This window comes from Panthera tigris, chromosome B4 (assembly GCF_018350195.1).
Source record: "Panthera tigris isolate Pti1 chromosome B4, P.tigris_Pti1_mat1.1, whole genome shotgun sequence".
In the NCBI taxonomy this organism is placed as follows: domain Eukaryota; kingdom Metazoa; phylum Chordata; class Mammalia; order Carnivora; family Felidae; genus Panthera; species Panthera tigris.
The window spans coordinates 80,453,459-80,477,081 of NC_056666.1; the positions used below are offsets into that span (position 1 = coordinate 80,453,459).

General features: G+C 37.6%; 1 pseudogene; it reads right to left on the reverse strand.

Annotated features, from left to right (window-relative positions):
* Positions 1 to 10,851: 10,851 nt before the first annotated feature.
* LOC102972358 lies at positions 10,852 to 11,836 on the reverse strand (annotated as a pseudogene).
* Positions 11,837 to 23,623: the final 11,787 nt, after the last annotated feature.

Consider the following 23,623-nt stretch of genomic DNA (forward strand, 5'->3'; position numbering starts at 1 on the left):
CTGAAAGACATGGGTATTATGACAGTCTAGGGAGGCATTGACACAAAGAATGCACCAATGATTCTGAAATATTTAATTTTAGAAAGTTTATTTATTTAAATCCCTTGTACTTATAGCTGAAGAATACATTTGGTCTATATTTTGCCTAGCTGTTGATTTTGGGATGGAATGGCTTTCTCCATACTTCATCTTCATTTGAGTAAAGACAATGATTGCCACGTAATTTGATTTTAAGGAAAATATATTCCAAGGGATTTTTTTCCAAGGGAAAAATATTTTCCAAGGGAAAATAGAACTAAACTGCCATATGTTAGTCCAGTGAAAAAGACATTTATGGAAAATACAAAGAAAGTGTAGTTTCTAAAGGTGAGTGGTTCTATGGTCAAAGAACTCTTCCTAAGCACATTTTAAAGCAAATAGCATTAAGCCAAGTGAAATAAATAGCTTTCTGTGCAAATGGAGAAAATAACTTGATGGTGAACTTCATGTGGTTTGTAAGTGATTTGTAACACACAAGACAAAGAGTGAAGCATGAGACTTAAAGGGAAATTCATGGAAATCATACAGACCTATATGTCAGGCCAAGGAAGCTGACCTTTATTCTGTAGACGGGGGTAAGCATTGGGGATTTTTAGAAAGACAGTATTGTATTCAAATTGTCATTATACGAAAATCATACTGGTAGATTTGAGGAAGATAAGTACTCTTTGGGAGAAAGACGGTAATCCCAAAAAGTGTGTGGTCATCCAAGAGGTTATGGTGGCTCTAATGGAGGGAGTCTTATTAGGGACAGCGAAGAAAGAGATGACCTTTAGAATGGAAGGTTAAGTAAGCTGAATACTGATTGCTGGTTGATCACATGAGAATGACCTAGAAGTGAGTAATGATGCTAATGTTTGAGCATCTGTGCTGGAGAAATGCTACCTCATAATGAGGAAGGAAATATAAGGGTAAGAATAGTTCATTGGGAAGAGTTAAGAAAATAAGCTCAGGTGTCAGACAGAGCTTTCAAATTCTGTCTTTGCCCCCTGCAGCTTCAGGTAAGTTACATAGTATCTCCACATTGTTATTTCTTCCTGAAAAATGGGGTGTATAAGAGAATCTCCACCATAGAGTCACTTGAATGATTGAATTATGTAAATTTCATATGTTTGTTAAATCCACATCAGATTTGTCTTTTCCTCCTGCTCTCAACACTATTCATGTTACGTCTGAGAGAGGAAGACACTTTCTCTGCCCCTTTCTCTTTACTCTGTGCCATGAAGTGTCCCCAGCTCTCCAAGTGTATCTGCTTTCATTTCCATACACAGAGATTGAGAAAAGTTTACTAGTTATTTCAGTCTTTACCTTTCTCTCTGTAGAAAATTAAAGGAAAAGACTGTAAAATGACCAAAAAGGCAACAGAAGCCCCAATTATTTTTTTCTAATTAGTGTTTTTTTGTAATGTATATTTTAGCTAGCCAACATATAAGGCAATATTGGTTTCAGGAGTAGAATTCAGTGACTCATCATTTACATACAACACCCAGTGCTCATCACAAGGGCCCTCCTTAATGCCCATCACCCATCTAGCCCATCCCCCAATTAAATGCAAAATAGAATCTAACCATCAAATGCTGTATCTAGCCATCTCTATACCCATGTCTTTCTCTAGGTATCCTCTTTATAATTTAACATATGCATCTCTTACACCCAGATTTAAAAAAAATGCAGATTACTAGGGAAAATAGAGGTCTTACTAGGTAGAAAACCTTGATGAAGATTTTTAGATAAATGGTCACTGTGCCAAGATGGTGTCTTGTCTCTGGGTGCCTGGGTGGCTCAGTCGTTAAGCGTCTGACTTGCGCTCAGGTCATGATCTCGCTGGGTTTGTGAGTTTGAGCCCCGCGTCGGGCTCTGTGCTAACAGTTGAGAGCCTGGAGCCTCCTTCAGATTCTGTGTCTCCCCCTGTCTCTACCCCTCCCAAGCTCATGCCCTGTCTCTCTCTGTCTCTCAATAATAAATAAACATTAAAAAATTTTTTAAAAAAGATGGTGTCTTGTCTCTTTCCTGAGATGAGGAAGAAAGATGTTTAGGATGAGAGAGGCACATTTTACTAACGCTTCCCCATGAATAAAGTGCAGAATCACTCGTGACAACATTCAGGTCCTATAATGGAATGACCCGACAAAGAAAGAGGCTCCTCATCCTTTGAATCATCATCTATTGGAAATGAGTAATGCTTTACCAAACTGAGAAAAAGAACCTAACAATAGGGTTGACTGTTAGGAGAACAATGTTCCTCTATACTCACCATATGCTGCACCCCACAACCACCATCGGACTCACACACACATATGTACAAACATTACCGTGGTCTGTCTCTGTCCCTCTGTCTCCATCTCTGTCTCTGCCTTTGTCTCTGTCTCTTTCTCTCACCCAGACACACACACACACACACACACACACACACACACACACATCAGACGAACACCAAGAAAGATCACTGGATGTAAAACTGAACCTAGAACAATATACGCCCAATGTCATGCAGCTGACTCAGAAGAAAATCCTCAGGTTGATGTAGAAGCTAACAGACCTCACCGTGACAAGATATGTACAATAATTTTTTAATTCTGACCTTTTCCCTTTTCCTGATGTCAAGAAATGTCTGTGTTGCTATAAGAATTGCATTCTTATATTCTGTTCTCTGTCCTGTTAGGAAATTACTCTTCTCTTTTTTCTTTGGATTCAAGGAGGATGCATGTGCTGTACAGTGTTAAGTTCATAAAGCAGGGATATATTGAATAATAATGATAATAATAGTAACTAGTATGCGAATATAAATGAATCAAAATAGATACATAAATGTACAAACATATATGTATATGTAATTCTTTGAATATGATATATGCATTATAGGACCACTTATAAACAAATCAAAGTTGTAGCACAAGTCATGTATAAAATCATTTTAATATTTGTAGCTAATATTTTAATTTTGGGATTACATGATTTTTTATTAAGGTTTTATTTTAATTCCAGTAGAGTTAGCATACAGTGTTATATTAGTTTCAGGTGTACAACAGAGTGATTCAACACTTCCATACATCCTTATCAGTGCTCATCATGATAAATGTACTCTTTTAAATTTTATTTATTTATTTATTTTAACATTTATTTATTTTTGAGAGACAGAGAGAGGTGGAGCATGAGCAGGGGAGGGGGAGAGAGAGAGATACAGAATCTGAAGCAGGCTCCAGGCTCTGAGCTGTTTGTTAACACAGAGCCCTATGCGGGGCTCGAATTCACAAACTGCAAGACCATGACCTGAGCTGAAGTCGGACTCTCACCGGACTGAGCCACCCAGGCACCCCATGATAAGTGTACTCTTAATCCCTTTCATCTATTTCACCCACCCTCTTGTCTAAATCTTTATGTACATAAGGCACGTCTTCAAACTCATCTGATGACTTCCCATTAAATGTATAATTATACCTGACAGTCTGTCAATAACTAGTAAAGTTTTCTTAATATAAATGATAGTGTTGATGGTAGTGAATCCTCACTCCACACCTGCTATGCTAACAATTATAGTAAAAGGTTTGAGCCTACTTTTATCACTGAGATTTTTTATATAATAAACATCTTCTATGTTCAGTAGTTTCCTGCTTTTGGCCAAAATTAAAACTTCAATCCACCCCCCCCCCAAAGAGAGAGAAAGAGAGAGAAAGAGAGAGACAGAGAGCGAGCAACATCTCTGAGTCATTGCTCTAAAATGTAACTCCTTCAACCTAAAATACAAGATCTGACCAATTCTTTCTTCAACCACTGTATTGAGAAACAGCTGGTATAAAATAAACTGTATTCCTTCAGAGTATACAATTCTGAGTTTTGGCAGTTTTATACATCAGTGAAACCCTCACCAGACTAAGATCCCTAACTTGTATTTTCAAGTTTATAAACCTTTACTTAAGTAATATCTACACAGAACATGGGGTTTGAACTGATGACCCTGAGATCAAGAATCACCTGCTCTTCCTATTGGACCAGCCAGGAACCCCAAGATACAGAAGTTTTCTATCACCTCAGAAAGATTTATCATGCCCCTATTTAAGTCATGCCTCCTTCCAATCCCATTCCCAGATAACCAGTGATCTGATTTTTTTTTTTTTTTTTGCACCTATCCATCTATTTATCTACCTATTTAACCTGCATGTGATATGCACTCTTTCCTGGAAGGCTTCTTTAAGTGAGTGAAATGAATTTGAATTTATTACTTTTGTCATGTGTAGAAGTAATTCACTCTTTTTATTGGTCAGTAGCATTCCATCTTTAGTTGCATATATACACCAAATTTTGTTTATGCACTCTTAAATTGATGGGCAATTGATTAGATATTGTGAATAAAGCCAATATGAACATTCACATGACATGTATTTGAACCAGGGCCTACTCTGTCTCTCCCCTCTCCCAGCCCAGCATGATAGGAAGCACACAGGCAAGTGCAGACTCCTCTTCCCCTAGATCCCAGTCAAGGGCTACTCTATCACCTTGAGAGTGGCAGTCTGAGAACACTTCTTACCCCTTCCAGCTCCATGCTGCAGAAGCTCCACTCAAGGCAATGGTAGCTAAAAGGTCTAGAGATCTCTACCTCTATCCAGCATCTATTCATAAGATAGAAGGTCTACCCCAAGCATGCTAGGCCAAGAATTACAGGGCTCCACTTCAACTGAGTCAGTTCAAAGGATAGAGGTTTTTTGCCAAAAGAGATAAGCTTAGAAGACCATAGGTTACTGACCTCAGCAGAAACCTGCTCATAAACCAGGGTGTCACTGTGACAGAACTGGTCATGCTCCTGTTCCAGTTCCAGAACAGTTGAACACAGGTTTTACCTGGAATGAAAGGCAGGCAGTATTAACAGAGGCTCCAAACTCTCCTCAAGTGAACTGACTTTATTTGGAACAAAGTGTGGGAAAATTCTAGCTCAAGTGACTCTCAAACACAATGCACATTTGGTGATAAGACATTAAGAGGAGTCTGGTAGCTCCATGAGAGCAAAAATCTAAGGGTAGACCCACTCCAACTAGATGTATATTAGAGAGAACCAGGGAAGGAGACAGCTAAGAAGCCCCTTCTGGAATTAGTGCAAACCTCTAAGACTGGCCTTAAAGACCATCCTTGCAGAGGGGGCAGAACAATTGGATCAGACAATGGAGAAATATGTGTCCCACAATGTTTTCAAAACAATAGAACAAGGAGAATTCCTGGAGTCTCTGTGCTCAGTGGAAAACCTACAGAAGCACATCACTCAACAAAATGATCATGGGAGGACACAGCAGAAGCTAGCCTCAATAAAACCACTGTCATCGAAGAGTGTGCACAAACCTAAGCTTGTGCCTCTGGGAAAGGACACAAAGGTTTCTCAGAGCAAATAGATTTGAATAATACAGTCAAAAAAACCAAAACCGAAAAAAATGACAAAAATACAAAAATTATTTCAAAAACACATTCTGGAGTTTAAAGGTACAATGACTGAAAGATGTTGTATAGTGGGAATCATGTAGCATGTACCGTTTCAGATTGGCTTCTTTCATTTGATAACATGCATTTACAGCCACATTTACATGTCCTTTCACAGCTTGAAAGAGTTAGCTCGTTTCTTGTCTTTTTTTTTTTTTTTCCTTATTTTATTTTATTTTTGAGAGAGAGAGAGAGAGGGCATGAGTGGGGGAGGAGCAGAGGGAGAGAGGGTGAATGTTAAGCAGGCTTCCCACCCATCATGGAGCCTGAGGCAGTTTGATCCCAGGACCCTGAGATCATGACCTGAGGCAAATCAAGAGTTGTATGCTTAACGGAATGGGCCAACCAGGGGTCCCTTAGCTCATTTCTTTTTACCTCTGAATATTATTCTATTGTCTAGATATATCACAGTTTAGTATTCATTACCTGTCAAAGGACATTTTCATTATTTCCGTGTTTTTGCAATTATGAATAAAGCCGCTAGACACATTCATGTGCAGGATCTTGTGTGGACATGAGAGTTTTCAACTTGTTTGAGTGAATATCATGGAGGACAATAGCTGGATTGTATAGTAAGAGTATGTATAGTAAGAGTAAGAGTATGTTTAGTTTTGTATGAAATTGAAAAACTTTATTCCAAATTAGCTGTACCATTTTGCATTCACCATAGCAATGACTGAGGATTACTGTTCCTCCGCATCCTTGCCAGCGTTTGGTGGCATCAGTAGTTTCTATTTTGGCCATTGTAATAGAGTGTAGTGGTAGTAATTTACTGTTCTTTCTTTTTGTTTCTTTTTAATTAAGACTTCAATTTTTTAGAAAAGTTTAAGGTAGAGAGATTTACCTGATATCTCCTGCCCCCACACATGCATACCTTCTACCACTGCCAACATTCCCCACCAGATTGGTATGTTTATGGCAATTGATGAACCTATAATGACACCTATTATCATCAAAAATCCAGTTTGCTTAAGGGTTCACCCTTGGTATCATATGGGTTTGGACGAATATAAATGACATGTATCCCTAATGATGGAACCATACAATCTTTTGTCCTAAAAATCTTTTCTGCTCTGGTGTTCATCCCTTCCCCAACCCACAGCCCTAGCAACCACTTATCTTCTTTCTCACTCTATAGTTTTGCCTTTTTCAGAATGCCATATTTGGACCACACATAGGTATTCTTTTCAGAGTGGCTTCTTTCACCAGTAATAAGTATTTAAGATTCCTCCTGGTCTTTTCGCAGCTCGATAGTTCATTGTTTTTTTGCACTAAATATTTTGTTCCCTGAATATACCATGGTTTATTTATCTAGTCACTTACTGAAGGAAATCTTGGTTGTTTCCAAATTTTGGCAACTATGAATAAACCTGCTGTAAACTCCCATGTGCTGGTTTTGGTACAGACCTAAATTTTTAGCTCTTTTGGATAAACACCAGGCGACATACTTGCTAGATCATAGATCAGTAAGAGTGTGTTTAGTTTTGTGAGAAACTGCCAAACTGTCTTCCAAAGTGGCTGTACTATTTTGCATTACCCACTAGTGATGCTTAAGTGTTCCTGTCATTCCACATGCAATGATTTGATGTTGTCGGTATTCTGCATTTTGGTTATTCTGATAGGTGCCTAGTGGTATCCCATTGTTGTTTTACATGACATTCCTTCATTGTATATGGTATAGAACACGTTTTCATATGTTTATCTGCCACCTGCATATTTTCCTTGAGGGGTGTCTGTTAAGGTCATTGTCTAGTTTTTAATAGGGTTGTTTGTTTTCTTATACTTGAGTATTAAGTGCTCCTTGCATTTTTGCATAACCTTTATTAAATATATCTTTTCTACGTATTTTCCCTGAGACTATGTCTTTTCTTCTTAATTGCTAAACGTGTGTTTCTCAGAGCAAAAGTTTTTAATTTTAGTGAATTTCAACTTATCAATTATGCTTTTCATGGATTGTGCCCTGGTCTTATATCTAAAAAGACATCACCAAACACAAAGTCATCTAGATTTCTCCCATGTTATCTTCTAAGGGTTTTGCAATTTTGTGTTTTACACTTAAGTTTATGACTTCTTTGAGTTAATTTTTGTGAATGTTGTAACGTCTATGTCTATGCTCACAGTTTTGCATGTGGGTGTCCAGGTGTTTCAGCACTCTTTATTGAACATCCTGTCTTTTCTTCATTGTATTACCTTTGCTTTCCTCCTTTTTTGAAGATCAGCTGATTCTATCGATGAGGATCTATTTTTAGTTTCTGTATTGGATTCAATTGATCTATTTGTTTATTCTTTCACCAATAATACCACGCTGTCTGGATTAGTGTAGCTGTATTGTTTTGCAGAATCGAAATTGTTTATCAGTCCTCCCATGCTGCTCTTCTCTTTCAATATTGTGTTGGTTATTGTGGCTTTTTACCTTTTCATATAACTTCATTTTAATATCTGAAGTTTGCCAATAACAAAAAATTACTTGCTAGAGTTTTGATTGAGATTGGATTGAATGTATAGAGCAAGTTGGGAAGAAATGACTTTTTGACAATACTGTCTTCCTCTCCATGAACAATCAATGGTTCTCCATTTATATAGGTCTTCTTTGATTTCTTCCATTATAATTTTATATCTTTCATTCTAGAGATCTTATACATATTTTGTGAGATTTATACCTAAGTATATTATTGGGAAAAGTGATAATATAAATAGTATTGCGTTTTAATTTTAAATTCTACTTTCTCATTGCTGGTATATGGAAAGCAATTAACTTTTGTATAGTAACCATACATCCTGCAACACTCCTATATTTCCTATTAGTTTTAGGAGGTTGTTTGGGCAATTCTGTCAGGTTTTCTATATAGACAACAATCACCTGTTTACAAAGATCGATTTATTCTTCCTTTCGTTGTGTATAATGCTTTATAGTATTTTGCTAGGGCTGCCATAACAAAATACCACACACGGGATGCCCTAAACCCCAATTTTTTTTTCTCCCAGTACTGAAGATTGGAAGCCCAGAATCAAGGTGCCCTAAGTAAATATTCTTAAGCTGCTGTCCTTGACTTGCAGATGTCTGCCCTCTTGCTCCCTCTTCACATGGTCGTCTCTGAGTGCATATGCACCTCTAATGTCTCTTTGTGTCTCCTAATATTTCCTTATAAACACACCAGCCAGACTGTATTAGAACCCGGCTGTAATAGCCTTATTTAGATTATTTCTCTGAAGGCTGTATCTCCTAATAAATAATCACATACTGAGATATTGGGGGTCAGGGCTTCAACATATGAATTTGGAGAGACATCATTCAGCCCTTTTATGTCCTTTTTGTCTATTACATTATCTAAGACACCCAAAAAGGGTGCTGAAGAGATATGGTGAGCGGGGACATCTTTGCCTGATTCCTATCTTATTGAGAAAGCTTTTCTTTCTTTTTTTTTTTTTTTTAGAGTCTGATCCAAATTTTATTTAAAAATCACATGTTTGTTTGGGAAGACCTTTATCTCTCCTTCTAGTCTAAATGACAGACTTGCTGGATAAAGGATTCTCGGCTGCATTTTTTTTCTGTTCATCACATTGAAGATTTCCTGCCTTTCCTTTCTGGCCTGCCAAGTTTCAGTAGACAGATCCGTCACGAGTCTTATCGGTCTCCCTTTACATGTTAGAGCACGTTTATCCCTAGCTGCTTTCAGAATTCTCTCTTTATCCTTGTATTTTGCCAGTTTCACTGTGATATGTCGAGGAGAAGATTGATTCAAGTTACGTCTGAAGGGAGTTCTCTGTGCCTCTTGGATTTCAATGCCTTTTTCCTTCCCCGGATCAGGGAAGTTCTCAGCTATGATTTCTTCAAGTACACCTTCAGCACTTTCCCTCTCTCTTCCTCCTCTGGAATCCCTATTATACGGATATTGTCGTGTTTCATTGCATCACTTGGTTCTCTAATTCTCCCCTCACACTCCTGGATTTTTTTATCTCTCTTTTTCTCAGCTGAGAAAGCTTTTATTTCATCAGCATTAAATATAATCTCAGCTGTAGGTTTTTATAGATGTTCTTTTTCAAGTTAAGGAAATGCCCTTCTATTCCTAGTTTGCTAAGAGTTCCTTTACTTTTTATCTATTGGTAACATCACCAAAAACATCATACAAGACCAAAAATGGTGAGATACACTTCCTTGGTGTACTCCCCTCATACTAAGCAGGTAATAGGTCTCTAACCCACAATTTTTCAAATCACCTTTTTTTTTTTCCCGATTACATTACTATATTTCAAGCCCACATCAATGACATGAACTGATATAGCAGTATACTGACTCCAATCTTATTCCCTTTAAACAGATCTTCAATACAGACTGAAGACTTTCCCTGATTGCCAGGACACTCTCTCAGGCACCCCACTTTGTAATCTGTATTTTTATCTTTGGCATAAAAATCTGTGGATTTGGATTGCTTGTGAATTCAAGGATATGATTCTCACACTGAATTGTAAGTTTCCTAAAGAATACTATTATTTATACCTGAGCCTACCACAAGACATATTACACTGTCAATGTATTAATCAAATATATAAATATTCATAGGTATAGATGAGTAAGTTTTGGATAACACACTATGTTAACGCCAAATTGCTCTATACCTTTATTAAATATTCTTCACAATAATTAACAGAGGAAAACAATGTACAAAAACCCCAAATTGAGGCAATGATTGCTCAAAAATGTTTTCAGGTCACTATCTACCACTTTCTTTCTTTATATTAGGATTTAGCAAATAGTAGTGTCTCAGAACACTCTACAATGCCTGATCATTTGATATAAAAATTTCCAAATTAATCTTTATAGCAAAGATTACTTGTTATTTGTTTATTATTATTATTTGTTCTTGATATAATGCATATCAGACATTTGATTCAAAATGAATATTCAGTAACTATATAACGTGCTAAAACAAGGTAGTTATATAATTGGAAAGCATTATTTTTTAAAATAAGTTGGACATCCTTGTCAATATTAGTGATTATGTTATGAAGCAAGGAGAAATTCCAAAACAAACCGCTCACAAAACATTGTTTATACACTATATTAAATATAAAATTTGTGCTCAGCAGCAAGTCATTAAATAAATACAAACCAATTCTGTGAACAGAATGTTATTTGAGATAGTGGGAAGGCTCATTGTGAAAAATGCCTCTCTAACATCCAGGACATCTCCAATATCTGAGACGTTCAAGATGAACAATGCTCCAGGTACCTCACTAAAAAACAGTTCCAATAATGTATTTATACTGTTTAATTGAATAACTTTCATTAATGGGTACAAGAAGTATGAAAGAAATAGCCACAAAATCAATGGAGGAAAAAAACAATAATCAAAGAATAGGATTTTTCTTCTCTAGAAGTTTTTTTAGAGCTTCTTTGACATCTTTGTTTCTCAGAGAGTAAATCAAAGGATTCAGCATGGGAGTGACTAGGGTGTAACACAACGAGGCCACTTTACTCAGCTCAGGAAACCTGTCAGGAGTGAGATACATAAAAAACACAGCACCGTACAGCACACTCACGACTCCCAGGTGTGAGCTGCAAGTGGAGAATGCTTTCTTACGTCCCTCAGAGGAGCGTATCTTGAGAACTGTGGACACAATATACAAGTAAGAAATAATAATAACTATGATGGTAGGCAAGATGATGATGCTGGATAAGGAAAAGGAAATGATTCTAGAGATGAAGAGGTCAGAGCAAGATATCCTCTGAAGTGGGCGAGTGTCACAGTAAAAGTGGTCTATGGCCCAAGAACCACAAAAGGACAGAGTAAATGTCATACTGGTCTGAACTGAGTATGGTCTGAACTGAGCTGATGCAGCCACATAAATAGGAACCAGCCACCAACTGCATGCAGAGACGTGCTGTCATCTGGACAGAGTAGAGGAGTGGGTTGCAGATGGCAATGAAGCGGTCATAGGCCATGGCTGCCAGGAGAAATCCCTCTGCCACGATGAAGAGGGCAAAGAGACAGAATTGGGTCACACAGCCTGCAAAAGAGATGGACTTGCTCTCAGACCAGAAGTTGATCATGGCCTTGGGTCCAATAACAGACGAATAGAAGAGATCAATGAAGGACAGGTTGCCCAGGAAGAAATACATGGGTGTGTTCAGCCAGGGATCGGTCATAATAATGGTCATCATCCCAACATTCCCTAGGAGGATCATGGCATACACAAGCAGAAAGATCAGGAAGAGGAGAATGTGGAGCTCTGGGTGGACTCTGAACCCTACAAGAATGAAGTTAGTTACTTCAGAGTCATTGCTTGTTCCTCTGTCACCCATGGCAGAAACCTGCTGAGAGGCCCAAGGAAAAACAAATGAACTCTGGTGCTTGAACCTAGTTACAAATAACCATTGCAGAATTAGGATTACAAAACTATTGTATAATCATTATTCTTATTAACTTTATAAAATTACTGTGACTTCAATTTAAGCCTTTGCAGTTGAGGATGAATCAAAATGTTAGTTTTATATCCTTCTTTCTGCAATGGTGGATTAGATGTTTTCCCTTGAATCTAATGCAGTTTCCTTCCACCCAAGTGCCTCTCACATTTGCAAGTATCACTTCTGTGTATGTTTCTGACTCACAATTTATGCAATAAGTTCATTGTCATGAAGAGGTTATTGGAAGGGAACACAAATAATTTAATAGTTGACATTTGGGAAGGAATTACAGTGTCTGCATTTGGAGATATGAGCAGATTCAGTACCCTCACTTAGGAAATCTTAACTCCGAGGCCTTAACTTATATTACGTGTAAACACATCTAAAGAATCTGACTGACCTTAAATAAAAATTACTTAAGGGGTGCAAATACTTTTTGTAGGTAATGGAACCTTTGAATTCTGATGTAAGGTTTTTACTCACTAAGATCAAAGTTGTGCACAAATAAATGCAAGTGTTATCAGACTGATGTGCTGAGATGTCTCTCCCAGATGGGTGTCCATAGCCCTTTCATAAAGATAATTTCCCTGCATTACCTCAGCTCACAGTCCAGAATTTTTTTAGGATGAGGCCTCCTGATAGTCTAGATGGAAGTGTTACTTTAGAGAAAAATACTGAACAAAAGATACATATAAGGGGTTGTTGACCTCATTCTGATTCACCTTGGATATGACTTTCATAGGTGTCATGCCTCATTTACTACACAGCTCAGCTGAGGATTTGAACTGCTTGTAATAAAAAATATGTTAACTTTTCTGTCCTCTCAAGGCTCCATGTGCTTGATTGTGCCTAAATAATAATAATAATAACAACAAAAACAATAAAGTTGTACTTTTGATATGCCAGCCACTTTTCTAAATGCTTTTACAGTAGCTCATTTAATCCATACAACCTAATATGAGGTGAGTCCTATGATATTCCCTAGTTTACAGATGGGGAACTGAGATACAGAGAAATAAAGTCTGTTGATACCATCTACTAGGAATAGAATCAGAATTTGTTGTGTAAAAACTTGACTCCAGAATCCATGCATTCTTTTTTAATTTTTTTTTTAACATTTATTCATTTTCTGAGAGACAGAGACAGAGCAAAAGCAGGGGAGAGGCAGAGTGGAAGTCACAGAATTCGAAGCAGATTCCAGGCTCTGAGCTGTCAGCACAGAGCCCGACCTGGGCCAAACTCACAAACCCCTGAGATCATGACCTGAGCTGAAGTGGGGCACTTAACTGACTGAACCACCCAGGTGCCCCCAGAATCCGTGCATTCTAAATCACAGCACAGTTCCACTTTGTTAAATAAGCCCTTCCAGTTCCTTTACCTGACTTATGTCTATTTGTGCTTCAGAATTCAGTTAAATTTTCTTCTTTCCAAATAAATTCTCCAATTTTCAATGTAAGTTAAAACATTTCTTCATAGGGGAGCCTGGGTGGCCTAGTTGGTTTAGCGTCCAACTTCAGCTCATGTTATGATCTCAAAGTCCATGAGTTTGAGCCCCGCCCTGGGCTCTTTGCTGACAGCTCAGAGTTTGGAGCCTGCTTCAGATTCTGTATCTGTCTTTCTCTCTCTGCCTCTCCCCTGCTCATGCACTGTCTCTGTCTCTCAAATATAAATAGACATTTAAAAAAATCTTAAAAAAACCACGTCTGCATATATCCTGCTTTCAAGGATGGTAGCTATTATTACATTTTAATATTCATATTAAATATTAATAAGTCCTTCCTTAAGATCACACTGCAACTTGTCCTCCATAATAAATTCAACACAATGTTCTGTATTTGGCAAATAGCAATTAATATTACTTATATAGATATATATTTCATGATATTTGAACATGCAAAATCAGAAAAACTTGAGGACTTTTAAATACTGAGGTGATTAGCATGGGTTTAGATTTAAGTAAAGGAATGTCCAACGTTGCTTCTCAAATTTACTAACTGGGACCTTGGACTAAGTGACTTCTGTAACTTGTTTGTTTCCAGTACAGCTTACTTATGTTCCTTGTCCCTATATCAGTTCTAGCAGTTTTTTGGTGAAATCTTTTGGGTTTTCCACATAGAGTATCATGTTTCTGCGAAGAATGAAAGTTTGACTTCCTCCTTGCCGATTCCTTTGTGTTGTCTGATTGCTGAGGCTAGGACTTCCAATACTATGTTGAATAACAGTGGCAAGAGTGGACATCTCTGTCATGTTCCTGACCTTAGGGGGAAAGCTCCCAGTTTCCCCCATTGAGGAGGATATTAGCGGTGGGTCTTTCTATATGGCTTTTATGATCTTGAGGTATGATATTTCTATTCCTGCTTTCTTGAGGGTTTTTAGCAAGAAAGGATGCTCTATCTTGTCAAATGCTTTCTCTGCATCTCTTGAGAAGATCATGTAGTTCCTGTCTTTTCTTTTATTGATGTGATGTATCACCTTGATTGTTTTGTGGATATTGAACTAGCCCTTCATCCCAGGTATAAATTCCACTTGGTCGTGGTGAATAATTTTTTTAATGTATTGTTGGATCTGTTTGGCTCATATCATGCTGAGGATTTTTGCATCCATGTTCATCAGTGAAATTGGTTTGTATTTCTCCTTTTTAGTAGGGTCTTTGTCTGGTTTTGGAATCAAGGTAATGCTGGCTTCATAGAAAGAGTTTGGAAGTTTTTCTTCCATTTCTATTTTTTGGAATAGATTCAAGAGAATAGGTGTTAACTCTTCTTTAAATGTTTGGCAAAACTCCCCTGGAAAGCTATCCAGCTTCGGACTCTTGTTTTATGGAGATTTTTGATTACTAATTCGATTCCTTTATTGGTTATGGGTCTGTTCAAATTTTCTATTTTTCCCTGTTTCAGTTTGGTAGTTTATATGTTTGTAGGAATTTGTACATTTCTTCCAGATTGCCCATTTTATTGGCATATAATTGCTCATGATATTCTATTATTATTGTTTGTATTTCTGCTGTGTTGGGTGTGAGCTCTTCTCTTTCAATCTTGATTTTATTTATTTGGGTACTTTCCTTTTTCTTTTTGGTCCATCTGGCTAGGGGCTTATCAATTTTGTTAATTCTTTCAAAGAACTAGCTCCTGGTTTCATTGATCTGTTCTACTGTTTGTTTTTTTTAATTTTGCTAGCATTGATTTCTGCTCTAATCTTTATTATTTCTAATCTTTTGCTGGTTTGGAGTTTTATTTGCTGTTCTTTTTCCAGCTCTTTAAAGGGCAAGGTTAGGTTGTGTCTCTGAGACCTTTCTTCTTTCTTTAGGAAGGCCTGGATATATACTTCCATCTTATGACTGGCTTTGCTGTGTCCCAGAGGTTTTGGGCTGTGTTGTTACCATTTTCATTGGCTTCCTTGTACTTTTTAATTTCCTCTTTAAGTTCTTAGTTAGCCCATTCATTCTTTACTAAGATGTTCTTTAGTCTCCAAGTATTTGTTATCTTTCCAAATTTTTTTCTTGTGGTTGATTTCAAGTTTCATAGTGTTGTGGTCTGAAAATATGCATGGTATGATCTTTGATCTTTTAGTACTTATTAAGGGCTAAGTTGTGTCCCAGTATGTGATCTATTCTGGAGAATGTTCCATGTGCACTTGAAGAGAATGTGTATTCTTCTGCTTTAGAATGAAATGTTCTGAATATATCTGTTAAGTCCATTTGGTCCAGTGTGTTATTCACAGCCATTGTTTCCTTGTTGATTTTCTGTTTAGATGATCTGTCCATTGCTATAAGTGGGGTGTTGAAGTCCGTTATTATTATGGTATTATAATCAATGAGTTTCTGTATGTTTGTGATTAATTGATTTATATATCTGGGTGCTTCACATTTGCAACATAATTGTTTACAATTGTTAATTCTTCTTGGTGGATAGACCCCTTAATGATGGTATAATGCACTTCTTCATCTCTTATTACAGTCTTTCTTTTAAAATCTAGATTGGCTACTCCAGCTTTCTTTTGGAGACCATTAGCATGAAAGATTGTTCTCCATCCTCTTACTTTCAATCTGAATGTGTCTTTAGGTCTAAAATAGGTTTCTTGTAAACAGCATAGAGGTGGATCTTGTTTTCTTATCCATTCTATTACCCTATGTCTTTTTTTTTTTTAATTTTTTTTTCAACGTTTTTTATTTATTTTTGCGACAGAGAGAGACAGAGCATGAACGGGGGAGGGGCAGAGAGAGAGGGAGACACAGAATCGGAAACAGGCTCCAGGCTCCGAGCCATCAGCCCAGAGCCCGACGCGGGGCTCGAACTCACGGACCGCGAGATCGTGACCTGGCTGAAGTCGGACGCTTAACCGACTGCGCCACCCAGGCGCCCCTACCCTATGTCTTTTGACTGGAGTGTTTAGTCCATTGATGTTTAGAGTGAGTACTGAAAGATATGAATTTATTGCCATTATGTTGCCTGTAGAGCTGGAGTTTCTGGTCCTTTCTAGTCTTTGTTGCTTTTGGCCTTTTTTGTTTTGTTTCACTTTTTTTCACCTCAGAGAGTCCCCCTTAACATTTCTTGCAGAGCTGGTTTAGTGGTTATGAATTTCTTTAGTTTTTGAGGGTTTTTTTCCTGGGGAACTCTTTATCTCCTATTTTGAATGACAGCCTTGCTGGATAAAGAATTTTGGGCTGCATATTTTTCTGATTTGGCATGAAATATATCCTGCCACTCATTTCTTACCTGCCAAGTTACCATGGATAGGTCTGCTGAGAACCTGATCTGTCTTCCCTTGTAGGTTAAGGACTTTTTTCCCTTGCTGCTTTCATGATTCTTTCCTTGTGTGTGTATTTTGTGAATTTCACTATGATATGCCTTGTTGATGGCTGGTTTTTGTTTAATCTAATGGGAGTTCTCTATGTTTCCTGGATTTTTATGTCTGTTTCTTTCCCCAGGTTGGGAAAGTTTCTGCTAAGATTTGCTCACTTAACCCTTCTACCCCTTTCTCTCTCTCTTCATCTTCTGGGATCCCTACAGTTCAGATGTTATTCCTTCTTAATGACTCACTGAGTTCACTAATTCTTATTTTGTGCCCTTTTGCCTTAGTCTCCCTCTTTTATTCTGCTTCATTATTCTCCATAAGTTTGTCCTCTGTATAGCTGATTCGATGCTCTGCTTCATTGATCCTTGCCACCGTGGCATCCATTCAGTATTGCATCTCAGTTATAGCATTTTTATTTCATCCTGACTAGATTTAACTTCTTTTATCTCTGCAGAAAGAGTTTCAATGTTTTTCAACCCCAGCTAATTTTCTTATTATCATGATTCTAAATTCTGGTTCAGACATCTTTGCTTGTATCTGTGTTGATTAAGTCTCTGTCATTTCTTCCTTTTCTTTCTTTTGGGGTGAATTTCTTCATTTCATAATTTTGGAGGAAGAAAAAGAATTAATAAGATAAAAAATAAAAATTAAAAACAGAAAAAAGACAAATAAAGGATGTTAGATCCTAGGTGTGTTTTGTTCTGGTTGCTGAAAAAGAATTTATAGAATAGAAGAAAAAGGGAAAGAAAAGAAAAGAAAAGAAAAGAAAAGAAAATGGAAAAAAGGGGACAATGTTTGAAGACTTAATTACATGAATACAATAAAATAGAATAAAATGAAATGATGAAAGTAAAATAGAATAAAAATTCAAAAAAGTTAAAAATATAGTAGAAAAAATTTAAAGAAAAATCTTTTTATAAAAACAGAAAATAAAACTAAATTTATTCTCTTTATGTATTCAAGAATAAGAAAAGAAAAGAAAAGAAATGAATAGATGGACTGATGAACATAATGGAATACCATTGAAATTACATCCAGTTTCACTTAGAAGTCAAACTATGAAACACTTTATAGTCTGTAAACTAAGCAGTTAGAAGAACTTGTGGTGATCCTCTAGAGCAGGATTGGTGCAGTTGGACAGTGCTTGGTGTAACAGCTCTGTTCTCCACTATATGGCTCTGCTTAGCTTACTGGGGTTGATTGTTGGGTTATGTGTACATGTGTATGTGCATGTGCGAGGGAGGTGAAAATGGCATCACCCAGCTACCCAGTCTCTGGTATCAGAATTCTGTGCTCTCACCAACTGGCAATCAAGAACCCCTCCTTTATCTCTGGCCTCAATCCATTTCTGCTTCTACCCTGTCTGTGACAAGTCATCACCTGCCAGTTGGCACCTCCCTCCCAAGTTTTATCTCAAATGGAGCTGTGTTTCCAAACCCTCCCTCTGTGGGCCCTGGGGCTTTGACTCACTCAGACCCTTAGGGAGAGGGTCTCACCAGGCAATGGCTGGTGCCAGGCCACCCCTGGGAAAGATCATAGGACCGTGCCCCAGCAGATGCCCAGAGACTTAGACTGGGTGCAAGCCCACCTCAGAAAAAGTTTGTGTGATTGTTAGCAGCAGTGTTTCAGGGATTATGGTAAATCACAACACACATTTGGCACCAGATTCACTGCTTCTTAATGTCCTTGTTCCAACACCAGCAAATGTGGCTGTTCTCAGGGGTCCACTGGGACCTTTGCTTGTGGGGAGGCTTCACAGTATCTATCAAATGTCCTCTCAGCATGGGTACCGCCTCTCCCTGTGTGGCCCTAAGGACATCTTGGACCTCACTATCTGTTCCTGGGGATTTTCCCTTCCCACCAGAGCTCTGCCAAGTATTGAGCTGCAGAGTTTCAGAGTCTGTGCTCCACTGTTCATAGGGGTTTTAATGGTATCCAAACTCTCTCCCTTCTCCTTTCTCCCCTACTTATTCCCCTATGGGTGTTTACACTCTTCTTCTTTCTCTCCAGCTGCTGTCATGGGGAATGCCTTTCCAGTACTCTTCTTATCTCCGTCCTCTCTCTGCGAGTAAAAACAGCTCCTTACCCTCTGTGCCTTCTCTCTTCCCCAGTTCACCTCTTTGCACTGCCTACCTGCTGAGGTCTGTCATTCAAGGTATGCACATTGTTGAGTTAATCCTCAGATCAATTTTCTAGATCGGCAAGATGTTTTGTTTGGTGTTGATCTAGCTGCATTTCAGGGAGAGAAATGCAAAAAAATTCCATCCTGCTCCACCATCTTGGCCTTTCTCCTCCACCCTTCTAACTTTCTAAAAGTCTGGTGAATTTCTAACTAATCATTTCTTCTCTCACTTTACTTTTGCATTCTGATACAAATGCATTACTGGTGGGATAGACCTTAGTCTCCTGTTAATTCTTGGAGAGGGAATGCACACCCTCTGGTTTCCCTCCTCATGAAAGAACTTCTATCAGGATCCATCCCCTGTATGGCTGTTGACTTAATCAATGAAAAGGTACAGTAAACTTCAAAAAAAAAAAAAAAAGGAAAGAGAGAGGGGAAAACTATAATTGTTGTTGGTATTTGTTCATCTTAGCAGTTGGAGTCTGATCTGAACAGTGAAGAAATACAATCCATGTTACAGGAAGACTTCCTGTTAAACAAAGGTGTGCTATTCATACTTTTGAAGAAAAAGTATTAATTGATTTCACGTATAGTACAGGGTTTACAAGGTAAGAAATGGATTCATTCTTAAGAATATATTTTATATTTAATTTGTTTATTTTTAATACTTCAGTTTTAGATAACTTTAGTTATATCTTTATTTCTCTTTTTTACCTTTTTTTCTCTTGAAACAAGAAAAAAATTTTTTTAAAATTTTTTTTTAACGTTTATTTATTTTTGAGACAGAGAGAGACAGAGCATGAACGGGGGAGGGCCAGAGAGAGAGGGAGACACAGAATCGGAAGCAGGCTCCACGCTCTGAGCCATCAACCCAGAGCCCGACGCGGGGCTCGAACTCACAGACTGCGAGATCGTGACCTGAGCTGAAGTCGGACGCTTAACCGACTGAGCCACCCAGGCGCCCCAAGAAAAAATTTTTAATACAAAACATGAATTTAAGAACACCATGAATTTTTGTTGTTGATAGGCCCTCCTGGAGACTCTTTTGGCCATTCTACTGGCTCTTAAAATCAATCTGTCAATATTTCTATTAACATTTAATGTATTTTTTGAATGCTTATTTATTTGTTTTGAGGGAGAGAGGGAGAAAGAGAGAGAGGGAGAGAGAGAGAGCACAAGCAAGGGATGGGTAGAGAGAGAGGGAAAGAGAGAATGCCAAGCAGGATCTGTGCTGTCAGCACAGAGCCCAATGTGGGGTATGATCTCATGAACTGGGAGATTATGATCTGAGTCAAAATCAAGAATTGGACACTCAGCTGACTGAGACTCCACAGGCACCCCTGTTAACATTTAATAATTTAAAGAAAGTGGACGTTGTAGACACTGGACCTAATTCCCTCTGATATACTTCCATAGTCCCAACGAGTCTTAAAAGTATGTCAAAGTTAGTGAAACCATAGCAGTAACAACAACAGAAATTACATGAGACAAGATGAGACATTGTATAATTTAATTCATATATAATTTAATTTATTGTGTTGATACTTGTATGTATATATATATAGAATTATAAGCTTTTATAATTATAAAATTATAAAAGACATTTCCTTTGTATATCAATTTTTTGATTTACCGTAAGCCAGTTTTCTTTCACATGTTATGTTAGTGTATTACTAACTTTTTAATTAAAAATTTTTTATTTGGGTATAGTTGACACACAATGTTACATTAGTTTCAGGTGATTGGACAAGTGTATACATTATGCTATGCTCACCACAAGGATAGCTACTAGTACCTGTAACACTGCTATTAAAAGATCATTGACTGTATTCCTTGTACTGTGCTTTTTAGTCCCATGACTTACCCGTTCTGTACCTGAAGGTCTGTATCTCTCTCTTCCCTGCACCCATTTAGCCCAACTTTCTGTCCTCTTCCCCTCTGTCAATTATCGGTTTGTTTTCTGTATTTATAAATCTAATTCTAGTTTTTTTTTGTTTATTCATTTTTTTAAGTTTATTATTTTTTTTAATTTTGAGACAGAAAGAGAGGGAAAGAGCAGGCACAAAGAGAGGAGGGGCAAAGAGAGAGAGAGAAAATCCAAAGCAGGCTCCCCACCAGCAGCACGTGGAGCCCAACATGGGGCTAAAACCCATGAACCATGATATTATGACCTGAGCCAAAACCAAGAGTTGCATGCTCAACCAACTGAGCCACCAGGCTCTCCTGTTTATTCATTTTTTAAAAAGATTCCTTTAATGAGTGCAATCATATAGTATCTGTTTTATCAGTCTGATTTCACTTAGCATGGTATCTTCTAGGGTATTATGATAGATTATTGCATAGTAAACAACTGCACTGCTTAATTTTGTGACTCTAAATAAGCCTTTTACATCTGTTTTTGTTTCAATCCACCCATTCATACATTAGAATTAAATTTACTTTCTTTCTCTATTCTCTACTATATTTCATTATAGGCATTTAATGATCATAATAGCATAAGCCTAAATAAATATAATGCAAGCCTGTTTCAATGCCAATTTCTTTTTTTTCCATTTATACCCATATTTAAATTTTTCTGTGTTCTTCTATCCTTCATATGCACAGATGTTTCTATTTCTGATGAGATTTGTCTATTTCTGAAAAGGCAGAAAAATCTCTGCTCAGATAGAGTTCTCCACGTGCATTTCAATCTACAAACTCCAAATAGAACAACAACAGCAAAAAAGGCAAGAGGAAAGAAAAGGAAACAATGAAATCTAATTTTTTGTATTTCAGAAATACAAGCAAGGCATCCAAATCAGCCAGGAGGAGGTCAAACCTTCACTCTTCGCAGATGACATGATACTCTATATGGAAAACCCAAAAGATTCCACCAAAAAACTGCTGGAACTGATTCATGAATTCAGCAAAGTTGCAGGATATAAAATCAATGCACAGAAATCGGTTGCATTCCTATACACTAACAACGAAGCGACAGAAAGAGAAATCAAGGAATCGATCCCATTTACAGTTGCACAAAGAACCATAAAATACCTACGAATAAATCTAACCAAAGAGGTGAAAAATCTATTCTCTGAAAACTATAGAAAGCTTCTGAAAGAAATTGAAGAAGACACAAAGAAATGGAAAAAGATTCTATGCTTCTGGGTAGGAAGAACAAATATTGTTAAAATGTTGATACTACCCAAAGCAATCTACATATTTAATGCGATCCCTATCAAAGTAACACCAGCATTCTTCACAGAGCTAGAACAAATAATCCTAAAATTTGTATGGAACCAGAAAAGATCCCGAATAGCCAAAGCAATCCTGAAAAAGAAAACCAAACCAGGAGACATCACAATCCCGGACTTCAAGCTGTATTACAAAGCTGTAATCATCAAAACTGTATGGTACTGGCACAAAAACAGACACTCAGATCAATGGAATGGAATAGAGAACCCAGAAATGGACCCACAAACATATGGGCAACTAATCTTTGACAAAGCAGGAAAGAATATCCAAGGGAATAAAGACAGTCTCTTCAGCAAGTGGTGCTGGGAAAACTGGACAGTGACATGCTGAAGAATGAACCTGGACCACTTTCTTACACCATACAACAATAAACTCAAAATAGATAAAAGACCTAAATGTAAGACAGGAGGCCATCAAAATCCTCAAGGAGAAAGCAGGCAAAAACCTCTTTGATCTTGCCCGCAGGAACTTCTTACTCAACACATCTCTGGAGGCAAGGGAAACAAAAGCAAAAATGAACTACTGGGATCTCATCAAAATAAAAACCTTCTGCACAGCGAAGGAAACAATCAGCAAAACTAAAAGGCAACCCAGAGAATGGGAGAAGATATTTGCAAATGACATATCAGATAAAGGGTTAGTATCCAAAATCTATAAAGAACTTATCCAACTCAACATCCAAAAAACAATCCAGTGAAGAAATGGGCAAAAGACATTAATGGACACTTCTCCAAGGAAGACATCCAGATGGCCAACCAACACAAGAAAAAATGCTCAACATCACTCATCACCAGGGAAATACAAATCAAAACCACAATGAGATACCACCTTACACCTGTCAGAATGGCTAACATTAACAACAAAGGCAAAAACAGATGTTGGTGATGATGCGGAGAAAGAGGATCTCTTTTGCACTGTTGGTGGGAATGCAAGCTGGTGCAGCCACTCTGGAAAACAGTATGGAGGTTCCTCAGAAAACTAAAAACAGTATGGGGGTTCCTCAAAAAACTGAAAATAGAACAACCCTACGACCCAGCAATTGCACTACTAGGCATTTATCCACACGATACAGGTGTGATGTTTCAAAGGGACACATGTACTCCAATGTTTATAGCAGCACTATCAACAATAGCCAAAGTATGGGAAGAGCCTAAATGTCCATCGATGGATGAATGGATAAAGAAGATGTGGTATATATATCCAATGGAGTATTACTCGGCAATCAAAAATAATGAAATCTTGCCATTTGCAACTACATGGATGGAACTGGAGGGTATTATGCGAAGTGAAATTAGTCAGCCCGAGAAAGACAAAAATCATATGACTTCACTCATATGAGGACTTTAAGAGACAAAATAGATGAACATAAGGGAAGGAGTACAAAAACAATATAAAAACAGGGAGGGGGACAAAACATAAGAGACTCATAAAAATGGAGAACAAACTGAGGGTTCTGGAGGGGTTGTGGGAGGGGGGATGGGCTAAATGGGTAAGGGGCATTAAGGAATCTACTTCTGAAATCATTGCACTATATGCTAACTAATGTAAATTTTAAAAAATAAAAAAAA